At 42.7% G+C, this 15,112-nt stretch overlaps 1 pseudogene; it reads right to left on the reverse strand.

The window, feature by feature from the left end:
- Nucleotides 1–307: 307 nt before the first annotated feature.
- Nucleotides 308–12,852, reverse strand: LOC119516489 (annotated as a pseudogene).
- Between the last annotated feature and the right edge of the window lie 2,260 nt (nt 12,853–15,112).

Below are 15,112 nucleotides of genomic sequence, written 5' to 3' on the forward strand. Positions count from 1 at the left end.
GCCATGTGCCTTCCCAGCTGACAGAGGTGTTCTGGATGCCATTGGCCCTTCATCAGTGAAGATATCCTCTTGTTAATGCCTTAGTTTGGACACTTATATGGCCTTAGTTTGGACACTTATATGGCCAAACAAATAAACCCCCTTTATAAAAGCCAATCTATTTCTGGTATTTTGCAGAATGGCAGCACTAGCAAACTGGAACACCATGTTATCTCAGAATTTTTCTTTGTCTTTTTTTAATAGAAACTGTTGTTCATTTTCTGGCAACCTCATTTCCACTTTGTTTATGTGCCTGTGGAAGATTAGTTTATGACCACTCAGTGGTTGTTTCTACCCATTCAGTGGCCTGAACAGCAGGCCTAATCTTCAGTTGCAGGCTGAGTACTCCAGTCTTCAGTAGGGAACTGCTGCACAGCCACAGAGGGATCCTGTACCCCTTCAGACCAGTCTGCAACCTTGGGTTTAGTAGCAGTAAATGCAAGATCTGGAGCAGCCCTTTCACCAGTTAATTCCTCCTTGGTCACAGCCTTCTCAGCATTCGCCTGCTCTTCCTTTTCAGTTTCTTCAGGATCTCTGTAGAAGTAGAGATCAAGCATGATTTCCCACAGGTGCTCACAGGAGATGGTGCCATGCGTGCACAGAACTTCCAGAGCCAGCATCCACCATATCAGACTCCCTGAGTAAGCACCCTTGTTGTTACATGGGATGGCAATGTCCACATGGCACAGAGGAGAATCTGTGTTACACAGAGTAATGGTGGCAGGTTAACATAGGATGTCTCTGTGAGAGGCTGGTGGTCAGCCCTGGGATCAGTCACCACCAGAAGATGCATCTCCTGGAAGGCTTCCTGAATCTGGTTTGTGAAGTTTCCAGGAGTAAAGTGTCCAGCAATAGGAGCAGCTCCAGTGACAGCAGCAAACTTTAGCACAGTCTGCTGGCCAGTATTCCTGGAGGATATGACACTGACATCAGCTGGCTTTTCAATGGCAACAATGGCACAAGCCACCAACAAAAGCACCTCCTAGGTCCTTTTCAGATTTAAGATGTAGATGCCATAACTTTTCCTTTTGTAGCTGTACTGTTCTATTTGGAAGTCAAGGTCAGTGCCACTTAAGTGGGTTCCTGCTGCAAGGAATTACAGGACATCCTCCTCCTTCATCTGCAGAACATTGAGATTTAAGTTTCCCTTTAAGTTACAACAGGAACCCAAGACAATGCCATATGGGCCCCACTCTGGGTAGTGCAGAAAGCAGAATATTTATTAACATATAAATCTAGATAGTCATATTAAATTAAATCTATCCACCAAACCCAATTTTAGGTTTTTGACAGAGGTTACTGTCATTTTGGTCAAACACCTGCCAACCTCATGCAGAAAGTAACACAGCAGTTGCCTGACTGAACCGAATAGCTTTTTTCATGAAATATTGGTTTTCTTGGCTAAATTCAGACTGACTTTTTATGTAGGAATAGTCTATATCTCCCCCCTCATTCCCCAAAGAAATGAAAAGAATAATACTTGTGACCAAAAAAGAGGGTCATGAAGATTATGCAAATATTTAGAAAGCAGCATAGTTTGAACACTTGAAAGAAAAGTGCAATATAAATGATTATTTTTTAAAGCATCATATGTAGGAAATGCAATCCAGCTTTTTTAAAGAAGTGTTTTGGCATTTCATCCCAATTTACTGATGAATGGTAACTAATGAAATGTTTGTCTAGGATTCTGAAGAGGCAATTCAATTGGCTGTATGTAGATAGATAACGTCAGTTGCTTTTGACCTTGCAGACCAAAGCATCTTATATAATGATAAATTATACCAGGTTTCAAAACCCTCTAAAAGATGTTATCTGCAATAACATTGCTTCTCCTTACTATCTCCCATTTTTATTTTCTCTCAGTGAAAGAAATATTAGTTTGTAAAACCTTATAAATTCCAACTCTTATCTTTTAAATGGTTGTTCTTTTTCCTCATTTTAACATGCAAATAGACTGCCTTTCTTAAGCATTTAAGAAAGAGCCAGGAAAAAAGTTCACAAGGTTTTGATAAACTAACTTATGAAACTCAACCAATGAACAAGGATATAAGAGAAATGTATTATTTACCAATGCCATTGTAAGCAGATTCTCACTTGACATTGTCAGAGGAGGCCACCACATTTCATATTTTAAGAGATGCTCAGAAAAAATAAATAAACAAAATTCTGGTAAGGAATTTGGAATTATCGATTTATGAAAGAAATTTTCTTAATTGTCTTCTACAAAATTGACAACAGACAATTGTAGTAATAGCACTGGTCTATGGTGCTGCTGAGGGTGGCTTCAGACAAGATGACCTTTACAGTTGCTTTCAGTTTGTCAATTTTGTGACTGGTTCTGACTTAGTAACTAATTTGCTATGTGACCTTGGGAAAGACCCATTGGGTTCTCAGACACTTTCTCTGAGAAATGAGGGGTTGCAGTATGAGCTCATAATCACCTGTAATCATGATTCTTATACCCAGTGTTCAGAATTTTAGTACAGGAGGAATCCCCAAGGAATGCAAGGAATGTTAGATTTCTCCTTTCAATCTTATTTCCACCATGCTCCCACAAGTTCAAATTCACATTATTACTGCTAATCTAAATACACAAATTCTTCTCTCTAACTTCATTTCCTTTTCCCTCCAACCCATCCTACTCTGCCTAATTAATTTTCCTAGTGTACTTTTTAGCATGTTGTGATGGTTAAGTTTATGTGTCAACTTAGCCAGGTGATGGTGCCCAGGTGTCTGGTCAAACAAGTACTGGCCTAACCATTACTGCAAGGACATTTGTGGCTTGTTAATAAACAAGGAGGCTGGTTTATTAAATCTTCAGTCAATTGACCACATTTGTGGCTGATTACATCAATGAAGGGTGTGTCTTCCACAATGAGAGAATTCAATCAGCTGGATTTAATCCAATCAGTTGAAGACTTTTAAAGAAGAAGAGAGAGAACTTTCACTTCTTCTTTGGCTAGCCAGTGTCTCCTGAGGAGTTCATCAATCACCTTCATTTGGAGTTGCCAATTCACTTCATGCCCTACAGAATTTGGACTTGTGCATTCTGCCCTGTGGAATTTGGACTCTTGCATCCCCACAGTTGTGTGAGACACTATTATAAAATCTTATATTTACAGATATCTTTTGTTGCTTCTGCTTCCCTAGAGAACCCTAACTAATATACATGTGTTCCAGTTTGCTAAAAGTGCAAAATGCAATAAAGGAGAAATGGATTAGCTTTTATAAAGGGGATTTATTAGGTTACAAATTTACAGTTCTAATGCCATAAAAGTGTCTGAACCAAGGCAACAACAAGAGAATACCTTCACTGAAGAAAGGCCAATGACATCTGGAGTCCCTCTGTCACATGGTGTGCTGGTTTGAATCTATTATGCCCCCTGAAACATCAATGTTCTTTAATGCAGTCTTGTGCTGGCAGAATTATTCATCTTTTGATTAGAGTGGGACCTTTTGATAAGGTTGTTTCCATGGAAATGTGACCCACCCAACTGTAGGTGATAACTTTTGATTAGTTCATTTATATGGAGGTGTGGCCTCCCCCCCCCCATCCAGTGGTTAGTTTACTGGAGTCCTTTAAGAGAGCTCACAGAGAGAAGGAAATCAGAGAACCCCAGAGAGACATTTCAGAGAGAAGCTAAGATATGTAATCCAGAGTTTGCCCCCAGGAGAAGCTAAGAGCCAACATAGACATGGACACTTGGAGATGCTGGGAGATGCAAGCAGAAGGGCATTTGGAGATGCTAAGCTAAGAGATGAAGCCCAGAGTTTGCACCAAAGAAACTGAGAGAGGACTCCCAAACACTTGGAGACACTTGGGAATGGAGAAAGAAGTTTGTGTTAGGTTTTTTGACAGGGAAGAAAGGAGATCAAAGCTCAACTGGAGAAAGTATTACTGTAGCCACACACAGGCAGGCTAAAGCCTAAGAGTAGCAACAACCTCAAACAAAGGTGGGAATACAGTTTTATAGCTTTTTGGGAGGTGGGTTGGGGGAATAATTATTGGTGGGTAAGATAGAGAAGTAAGGAGTTGAGTCAGGGAATTGGTTTGCTCAGGGTAGGATAAGGAGTTGGTGTCAAGGTAAGATAAGGAGTTGACATCAGGGAGGTTACTATGTTATGGAAAATTTTTGTTTTTGTCCTTGCTCAGACTGTTACATTAGCTAAGAGTAGGTTTTATGTAAACAGTCAAATCCATTGTGGGAGAGCTTCCTGGAATGTTTGCTAGGGATGTGTTGTGTATGTGTTGGGGGTGGGGGGTGGGAGATGCTAAGCAAAGTGATGAAGCCCAGATTTTGCCCTGGAGAAGCTAAGAGAGGATGCCCAAGTGCTTAGAGAGAAATGCCCCAGGACAAACAAGCAGACAGCTGAGAAAAGCTAAGAGAGACAGAAGCTGTGCTGGTTTGAATCTATTATGCCCCCCACAAAAGCCATGTTCTTTAATGCAATCTTTGTGGGGCAGACTTAGTCTTGATTATGATGGAACCTTTTGATTGAATGTTTCCTAAGATGTGACCCACTCAGTTGTGGGTGAGAACTATGATTGAATTATTTCCATGGAGGTGAGGATCCTGCCCATTCAGGGTGGGTCTAGATTAGTGCACTGGACTACTTAAGAAAGCTCAAGAGTTGACACAGTCACTGACAGTTGGAGTTGCTTGGAGATGCTAGGCCAAGAGACAAAGCCCAGAATTTGCCCCAGAGAACTAAGAGAGGTTCTCCAGATGCTTAGAGAGAAATGCCCTGGGAGAAAGAAGCAAGGATGCACAGGAACTGAGAGAGAGAAATGAAGACTGAAGCCCAGAGACATTTTGGAAAAAGCCATTTTGAAATGCAGCCCAGGAGCAAAGGACCAGCAGATGCCAGCCAAGTGCCTTCCCAGCTGACAGAGGAGTTCCAGATACCATTGGTCTTCCTTCAATATTCCCTTGTTGATGCCTCAGTTTGGACAGTTTTATGGCCTTAGAACTATAAATTTGTAACTAATAAATCCCCTTTATAAAAGCCAATCCATTTCTGGTATTTTGCATAATGGCAGCATTAGCAAACTGGAACAGAAGTCTATAGACATTTTGAAGAAAGGCCATTTTGAAATGCAACCCAGGACCAAAGGATCAGCAGACACCAGCCACATGCCTTCCCAACTGACAGAGGTATTCAGGACACCATCAGCATTTCCTCAGTGAAGTTATCCTCTTGTTGATGGCTTAGTTTGGACATATTTATGGCTTTAGAACTGTAAATTTGTACCTAATAAATCCCCTTTATAAAATCCAATCCACTTCTGATATTTTGCATAACAGCAACATTAAGAAACCAGAACAGATTTGGGTACCAGGAGTGGGGTGCTCCTGAGTTTGCAAAAACCAAACATGTTGGAATGGCTTTTTAAATGGATAAGGGGAAATTCTGGAAGAATTCTGAGGAGCTTGATAGAAAAGTTCTAGATTGCTTTGAAGAAATTTTTGGTAGAAATTTGGACTCTAAAGATACTTCTGATGAAGCCTTAAACAGAAATGATGAATGTGTCATTACAAACTGGAAGAAAGGTGATCCTTGTTTTAAAGTGGCAGAAAATTTGGCAAAATTGAATCCTGTTGTTGGAAGGAAGGCAGAATTTGAAAATGATGAGTTGGGATGCTTAGTTGAAGAGGTTTCCAAAGTAAATGTGGAAAATGCAGCCTGGCTTTTCCTTGCAGCTTTGTGCCAGTTTGAAACTCATGGACCCCAGAAGAGTCATGACCTTTTAATCCAATCTTGTTGGGAAGAGCCTTTTGATTGTTTCCATGGAGATGTGATTCACCCAACTGTGGGTGAGATCTTTTGATTACATTATTTACATGGAAGTGTTACCCCACTCATTCTGTGTGGGTCTTAAATGATCACTGGAGTCCTTTAAAGAGAGCTCACAAAGAGAGTAGAGAAGGCAAGATGCCCCAGGAGAAGCTGAGAGAGACATTTGTAGAGAAGCTAAGATATATAATCCAGTGGTAGCCCTTGGGAGATGCTGAGAGCCAAAACAGACCCAGATGCTTGGAGACACTGGGAGATCCCGACAGAAGGATGTTTGGAGATGCTACACTAAAAGATGAAGCCCAGAGTTTACCCCAGAGAAGCTAAGAAAGGACTCCCATATGCTTAGAGAGAAACACCCCAGGAGAACTAAGCAAAGAGCTGAGAGAAGCTAAGGGAGACAGAAGCCCAGAGACATTTTGGAGAAAGTCATTTTGTAATGCAACGCAGGAGCAAAGGACAAGCAGATGTCAGCAACATGCCTTCCCAGCTGACAGGTGTTCTGAATGCCATTGGCCTTTCTTCATTGAAGGTATCCTCTTATTGATGCCTTAGTTTGGACCCTTTTATTGCCTTAGAAGTGTAAATTTGTAACCTAATAAACCCCCTTTATAAAAGCCAGTCCATTTCTGGTATTTTGCATAATGGCAGCTTTAGCAAACTTGAACACAGCTTATAGTAAATATGAGAGGAAAGAGATAAGCTGAGAACTGAACACTTCATTATAAGTAAACCAGAAATTTAAGGTCTGGAAAATTCTGGGCTTCCAGAAAGTGAGACACCAGAGAACAGTGTGCCACATTAGGATTTAATGAAACCTGGAACCAGTCAGTCATTTCAGAACAAGCTGGGATTGGAGATGGAGTTATCCAGAAAGGATTTGTGAAAAGTCCTATTGTCTGATGGTTTTGACCCCTGTATGCTGCATGCCAAGCCAACAAATTTTTTGCAATATCTGTATAGATGGAACTACTGCCAGTCTGGACTGGAGGAAACAGAGAAGGGACAAATTGAGAAAATGATGACTTCAAAGGCAGAACCATGAAAGCTAAGGTTTAGAGCCAAGAAATCTCAGGCCAGGAAAGCGGACCTACCCATGAGTGTGGAAACGTTGAGTTTGTCCTGGAAGCAGAGGGTGAACCTTCTGTCTTGATGCTCAGAAAGAGTGCTTCCACCCAAGCCTCAAAAAGGGTGAAGCATATTCCCCAGAGATTAGGGAAAGCCTGGCCATCACCCCACTGTTCAGAGAGGGGAGAGCCTTTGCCACAGAGATGAAGAGTGTGGGTGGTGCATCGATGCTTGAGGAGGGTGGGGCCAAGAACAAGGTGGTCTCCCCAGTGAATGGATACATTGGAGCAATCACCCTAGCATTTGGAGACAACAGGGCTGCCTTGAAGGCCCTTGGAAAGGGTGGAACTTATGCTCTCTCAAACCCCGAGGATAAAACGTCTTTCTGTAAATGACTCTCCGACCTTGAAATTTAATGGAGCTTACCCTGCAGTATTCCAGAATTATTTAAGTCTGGTGACCCCCATTTGGGAATGGGAATGTTTATCCTATAAATGTCTCTCCTTGGTATATTGGAAGCAGATAACTTGTTCTAAGTTTCACAGATTCACAGCCAGAGGGGAATTTTGCCTTAGGACAGGCCATGCCTGTAACTGATTTTGATGACATTTGTACATATCTATTGTTACCGAAATGATTGAAGTTTTTGTGATACTATAATGGAATGAATGTATTTTGCATATGGAAAGATATATGTCTTTTTGGAGTCCATGGGGTATAATGTGCTGGATTGAATCTATTATGTCCCCCACAAAAGCTGTGTTCTTTAATGCAATCTTGTGGGGGCAGACTTATTAGACTTTTGATTCAGGTGCAACCTTTTGATTAGTTTGTTTCCATGGAGATGTGACCCACCCAACTGTAGGTGATATCTTTTGATTAGATCATTTACATGGAGGTGTGACCCCACCTATCCAGTTGTTAGTTTACTGGAGTCCTTTAAGAGAGCTCACGGAGAGAAGGAACTCAGAGAACCTGGGAGAGACATTTCAGAGAGAAGCTAAGATACGTAATCCAGAGTTTGCCCCCAAGAGAAGCTAAGAGCCAACACAGACACAGATACTTGGAGATGCTGGTAAATGCAAACAGAAAGGCATTTGGAGATGTTAAGCTAAGAGATGAAGCTCAGAGTTTGACCTGAAGAAGCTAAGAGAGGATTCGCAGCTGCTTGGAAGCACTTGGAGATGCAGACAGAAAGAAGTTTGGAGATGCTAAGCTAAGAGATGAAGCCCAGAGTTTGCCCTGGAGAAGAGAGGAATCCCAGACGTTTAGATAGAAATGCCCCAGCAGAACCAAGCAGAGAGCTGAGAAAAGCTAAGAGAGATAGAAGCCAGGAGACATTTTGGAGAAAGCTATTTTTAAATGCAACCTGGAAGCAAAGGATCAGCAGACACCAGCCACATGCCTTCCCAACTGACAGAGGCATTCTGAATGTCATTGACCTTTCTTCAGTGAAGGTATCCTCTTCTTGATGCCTTAGTTGAACTCTTTTATGGCATTAGAACTGTAAATTTGTAACCTAATAAATCCCCTTTATAAAAGCCAATCCATTTCTGGTATTTTGTGTAATGACATCATTAGCAAACTGGAACACATGGGAAGGCACATGGCCAGATTCTGCTGGGCCTCTACTGGGGTTAGCTTCTGGTTTCCATTCTTTTCTCCAAAATGTCTCTGGGATAACGTCCTAGGTTCTGTCCTCACCTCCTATGTGTCCTTGCTTGTTACTCCCAGGACATTTCTCTCTAAGCATCTGGGGTCCTCCCCTGGCTTCTCCAGGACAAACTCTGGTCTTTATCTTTTAGCTTCTCTCTTGGTTCTGCTTTTAATGGCTGTCTCTAAAATGTCTTCTGAGCCTTTCTCTCTAAGGGTCTCTCTGAGCTCTCTTCCAAATGTCTCTGCCTTTTATCATCTCACAGAGGACACAGTAAATTAATTAAGACACAACTTGAATGGGTGGGGTCACACTCCCATGGAAATATTCTAATCAATAGGACCTTCCCACAATTGGATAGGTAACATCTCCATGGAAACAACCTAATCAAAAGATCCCACCCACAACAAGTCTGCACCCACCAGAGTGGATCAAAAGAACATAGTCTTTCCTGGGGTCCACAACAGTCTCAAACTGGCACAGCATGTTACTTTCCTTTTGAAAAATTCTCATTCTGTGGCCTTGCCCTCTATATTTTAACTCCTAGTTGTCTCACAACATTGCTTTACTTTCTGCTTTATTTGCAGTCTCTTTCAGTTTTAAACCAATCTCCTTGACAGTAGCACATGCTTCCTTGTATTCTTTCCTTTTTGTTTTTGCTCACATTGTTTCTTCTACCCAAATATGTTCCAATGCATCTCTATCAATATCTTGTCCCTCTCATCTTAAATGCATTTCCTATCTATTTTGTGACTGCTGATCCTAATGTTTTTAAAAATTTGTGTTTGTTGGTATTTGTTGTCTTATGTCCACAAGGCCCAAAATTTGACTTTCAGAGACTCTAATTGTTAGGAAAATGAATGATGAACTATACAAAGCAAAAATATGCTTTAAAAACTGTTCTGGTCATCTATGGCTGTGTAACAAGTTATCACACATTTAGGAGCTTAAAATAACAGACATTTATTATCTCATGATTTCTGTGGGGCAGGAATCTGGGAATGGCTTAGCTGAGTCCTCTGCTCAGGGTCAATCAAGGTGTCAGATAGACTGTGTTCCTGTTTAGATTCTGATGTCTTCCTCCAAGTGCACATGGTCATTAACAGAATTCAGCTGGTCCTTATTTTCTTGCTGGCTGTGAGGCAGAGATTTCTCTCAAAACCTAGAGGTTATCCTCAGTTCTTTGCCACAGGCCCTTTCACAAGACAGCAGCTTTCTTCTCCAAGAACAGCAGGTGAAACTCTGTGCTATTTCTGTCTCTGAGCTCAGGGAAAGCCTAAATCCTCTTTTGTTGTGCTTACCTGATTAGGTCAGGCCCACCCAAGATAATCTCCCTTTTGTTTTACTTAAAGTCAAACGATTAGGGACTTTATATATGAAAAGCCCCTTCATCTTTGCCATATAATGCAACATAATCTCATCACCTTTGCCATATTCTTTGGATTAGAAGCAAGTTACAGCTTTTGCCACATCCGAGGTGGGATTCAGAGTGGATGCATTCACAGAGCCTTCTCACAGGGCTGCACCATTGTCCTTCAAGAAGCTTGGGTAGTCTTTGCTCCTCCTTGTATGTAAAGAGCACAGTGACCTAAAAAGCTCCTGGATGAGTTTCATCTCCCAAGGAGGGTGCAGATTTGCCTGGGCTGTGCTTAAATGAGCCCCTGAGAGGACTCTTGGCCTGGAGATGCTGACTTTCCAGCTGCCTCAGCCCATGAGGAGCAAACTTGGGACAGCTTGAGGGGTCATGGAGACCCTCTGTGGCTGAGGACTGTTAATCATAGATTAATTAAAATATTAAAGGGACCTCAGAGATCAATGCTTTTTATCACAGTGTGGAGTTACCACAAACTCCAGCTGTTGGTGTGACAGGCATTCGTTTCCGCAAGCCATGCCAGCCTGCATGCAAAATCCAGTGGCAGAAAAAAAGCCAGCAGAACAACTATTCCCCTATTGAGGCCCTTACCCCCGGTATCTTGGAGATTTCAGTCTCTTCCGAATTGTCACATCTGCCCAAATGAGCAATAAAATGCTGGTGGTGGTGGTGGTCTGGGGGAGGTTTCATAATCTTTGTGACTCTTTGGGTGCAGGGCATAGTAAAGAGAACTGGATTTTATCTCAGGCTTCCCTTGTGTGATCTTGAGAATGACCTTGGTTTCCTGGTCTTTTAAATGAGAGAATTGGAAAAGATGCTCTTTGAGGTCCTGTATAGCTTTAAAAATCTAAGGATTTCAGAATACTACTTTACATGATGGATTTTTTGTGTGTGTGTAGGCTGGAGAGGGAGAAAACAAAGGCCCTCAGCAAGTAAGGAAGGATGTTCTGACTTTTAGGATTGCCCCAGTGTAACCTCAGTCCCTCCAGCCTGGGGGCGGGGTGGGGTTGGGGGAGCTTCACGACTGTGGAGCAGGGAGAAGAGCCGGGAACTCCGCACCCAGGAGGAAAGAAACCTCGGTGTCAGCCTATCCATGGTGCATCCCCTGACTCTGTTGCCTGCTGACCCCCACGGAGGCGTCTACCAAACCCCTGTGGAACTCCAAATTTGCAGGCTCGGGCAGTGCTTTTGTCTTACCTCAGGGTTTGCATTTAAGCCAGAAGCGTTTGTGATCAGGTCACGTGACTGTGAGCATAAGGAAAAACCTGAGATAGGGCCAATTCTGGGTCCAGTGGAAAAGACCAGAGATTCTGGCAGGACTGGCTTTGAAAGAAGAGGAAATCCTCGGAGAGCCGTAAAGGGGTTCGTGTAAGGCAGCTCCTCGGCGGGAGGCAGGAGATTTGTGTCCAGCGCTGGGGCACAGGATTCGCCCTTACTCCTGAGGCTGCTGAAGCTACAGTTCCAGCTGATGCCCAGCACTGCCCTGCATTTCCTGTACAGGAGCTGAGCTTTGGGGGGAATGGAGATGAGAATCTGGCTCTGCAGCAGGAGAACATGAATGCAGCCACACCGAACTTCTCACGTTATGAAAAACAAAACACAAAACACAGAAACCAGCACTGACCATATCTTCTGTGCATTTTCCTAATCTTATTTCCAGCATCTTAAAATAGATGGGAGCTCCTTACTTGATTTTTATTTATTTTTTATTTATTTTCGTCTTCACCCCACACAATGTGTAGTATAAATTAGTGTTTGTTCATTTGCCATCCCCGTGGTATATTTTCTGGAAAATTTCTGTGCTTTTTATGTGTTATATTCTCCATAGTCATAAAAGCCATGTCTCTTTTGTAAAAAATTAGAATTATGACGATGTAAATACACACCCATAAATACACATATATTATTGTCTCGATGTACCAGGTGCTGTACATATATTGTTTCTGATTCTTGAAACACTAAAGAGAAGTAACCATTTCCCCATGGACTTGTGGAGAGGATTTAGCTGCTTGCCCTAGGGTCACACAGAGAGCAAGGTTGAACTGGGGGTCCTCTCAAGGTAAGTTTGACTCTGGTAACTTTAAGAACGTTTAGTCCCTGTGTCTCATTTTACATATGAGGAAACTGAACCTCTGGAAGGTCATCCAGAAAAAAATGGAACCGGTGGAGCTTTAACCCACTGTGGAAGTCTGGCAGTTCTCCCCAGAAATCCCAGGACAGCCTCCGGGCCACCTCCTTGCCCCTCTGCTTCACCTGCCTGAATCCTCTTGCATGACCCCACGCTTGAGCAAGGGAAAGATAATTTTCCCCTGGAGCACATGGAACGTGGTTTATGGTTGCTGCAGAGTGTGTTCTCTGAGAGACTCTAAATTACGATGCTCTCGGAAACACGCATGCATGAATAATAGATTCAGCCCAGATGCACAGCGCCTCATGTGCAATTTCTCAAGGTACCTCAAGAGCCTCTCAAGGGTGCTTGCCGAGTTCACAGCCTACTTGAGCTATTCCCAGGCTGGGGGAAACAGGAATCTGCGGGTGGAGATGAAATGCCAGTGAGGAAAAACTATTCCTCACCAGTGTCAACCTCACACTGAAACTGGCTGAGAGGCAAGCTTTAGAGATTGTGTGTCAACTGGAAAGGGGGAAAGGAACTGCCCTTTGTTCAGCACCAACTGACTGTAAGAGGCACTGCTTTACTGGTGCTTTACATACATTATTTCATTCTGCAAAGTGGGCATTTGCTGTTTTAAAGGGTAGAACTGGAGAGAAACACAGTAGTTCTACCTGGTTTCAGAGCCCATATTCTTTCCATTTTTACATGCCATATTACCAAAGGGAAACAAAAATGCTGAGAGCAAAGAGCATCTGACTTTGATACTTTCTGCCTTTCTGCCAAGCTGGGAAACCTCACTTGTAGTCTCATCGTGACTTGAACTAGTCACAGACTTTCTGGAACACAGAGGCTCAATGTCACCACATGGAAGAAATGCCCCCCTCTACCTCAGTGTCATTGGGGACAATAAATGGGTCCCTACAAGAAGCCACTTGGAAAGAATTCTCATATCAGGTTATAAAGCATACACAGTAGGGCCTTTACTCTCATTCTTGCAAAGAAGAGACTTACAAACTGCTTTGGGCATTTGGTCATCAGTGAATAACCTTCATTACTCTTTCCTATGAGCATAAATTCAATGAAAATTTTGAAAATAATAATGAAAAAAAGTATTTGAACTGTCTTTACAATATTTATATACACGAATGTTTCTCTCTTTATGCCTTCCAGGGTCACAGTGGGAGGTGCTCTGTTTGCCAGCTTTGGAGTTTGGAGATGCTGTGGTGCAGTGAAAAGTACGCTGGATTCACAATCAGGAAAACTGGCTTTGCTGAGTTGCTTTGAGTAAGTCCTATAACCTCTCTGGACCTCTGTTCTCATTGTGAGATGGCGACACTGCTTTAATAACCATCACAAACACTTGTGCAGTTTCTTAAAGGAATGTGCCTGGTTGCAGCAAGGAGAGTGACTGATGGAAGCTGTCAATAAATTGAGCAAAGGGTGCTCAATAAATGAACTGGAGCTCTTTTTGTTAGTTTGAGACCTTGGAATCCTTACTTTCATGAAAGCCCTATGGGGGGTGAAAGTGATTAAGAGGCCATGATCTGGGAGAGGAAAGGCTGTCTCAAACCTCTGGAAAGCTGGCTAAGGGAGGAAGCAAACTTCCCTGATGTAAGATGGGACCAAGAGTTGGATTTAGGGAAAGAATCCAAGATCAGTGTTACATATATTATTTCCTGAACCAGTCCACAGAAGAATTTAGTACATTGTCGTTTTGTTAAAGGGAGACTTAAACCAAAATGAGGAAGGTTAACTTTGAAGAAATAGCTCTCCCTCTCCCCTCTGATTCACCCTTCCCATTAGCTGTAATATAAACCTGATCACATCACTGCCTTTTATTATCAAGTCCATACTCCTTAGAAAAAGGCTGGAGCTGTCTTCATAATGTTTTTACACAAACAAGTTCCTTGCTTTGTGCACTGCAGTGTTACAGTGAGAGTTAATGCGCCCACTGGCTATGGTAGAAGGAATAATGACCCCACAAATATAGCCATGTCTTACTCCCCAGAACCCGTGTGTATGTCACCTTCATGGCAAAAGGGATTTTGCAGATATGATTAAGTTAAAGATCTTGTGATGGGGAGGTTACCCTGGGTTATCTGAGCAGAGCCAATATAATCATAAGCATGCTTATAATTGAAAGAAGGAATCAGGGGAGTCAGAATCAGAGATGTGATGACAGAGGCAGGGGTTGGAGAGATGCAGGTCCATGAGTCAAGAAATGCAGGTGGCATCTAGAAGCAGGTTTTTTCATGATTGTCTATGCTGCGTGCACCAGGATTGTATGTAATGTAGCAGCTATGCCACATTTTGTTTCCCAAGCACACCATGTGTTTTATACTTTCCAGTTCTCTCTGCCTGGAAAACCTGTGCTTTCTGTCCTAGCTCAAGCAGTTGTTCCTTGGTAGTTTCCCCTTTCTCTCCCCTAGGAGCCCTCTCCTCCCCTCCACCCACACCTTCAGCACCCCATGCAGACTTCTCTTACAGCCTCATTGCATTGCATTGGAATGTCTGTCTACCCTCAGTGAATCTGAGCTTCATAAAGGAGGCAGCCATTCCTTCATCTCTTGGTATCTCAGAGCCTGGTACACTGTCTGGCACGTGGTGCACACTGTCTGTGCTTGTTGAATGGATGAATTGCCACATACTCACAAGGCCTCCTTCATTTTATACTACTCTTTGGGAGTCAGGTTGCTGAAAAGAACGTCAAGAGAGAACGAAGCCAGGAAATGTCCTATAAAACTGCTATTAAATAGGAGATTTGTGTCCAAATATCCTGGGCCTGCCATCGTTCTTCATGTCCAGAAGGACTGATGTGTGGAGTTACACCTATGGAGATTTCTTAGGAATTACCAGAGACCTAATGATTCCCAGTATCTTTGCTGTTTTAGGCAGACAGATGTTTATACGAGATTGTTCCACACCCTGGCGCTTCTCCACCAACTGCCAAAATTGCCCCCCGTTATTGTAACAACCCAAAATGTCCCACCATCTCCAAATATCTCATAGGAGTGCATCACTCTCCCAGTTCAGCTCAGCTGAATGAACATCAAGGAAGCATATTTCCGTA

The sequence above is a fragment of the Choloepus didactylus genome, chromosome 20 (assembly GCF_015220235.1).
Source record: "Choloepus didactylus isolate mChoDid1 chromosome 20, mChoDid1.pri, whole genome shotgun sequence".
NCBI classification, from domain to species: Eukaryota; Metazoa; Chordata; class Mammalia; order Pilosa; family Megalonychidae; genus Choloepus; species Choloepus didactylus.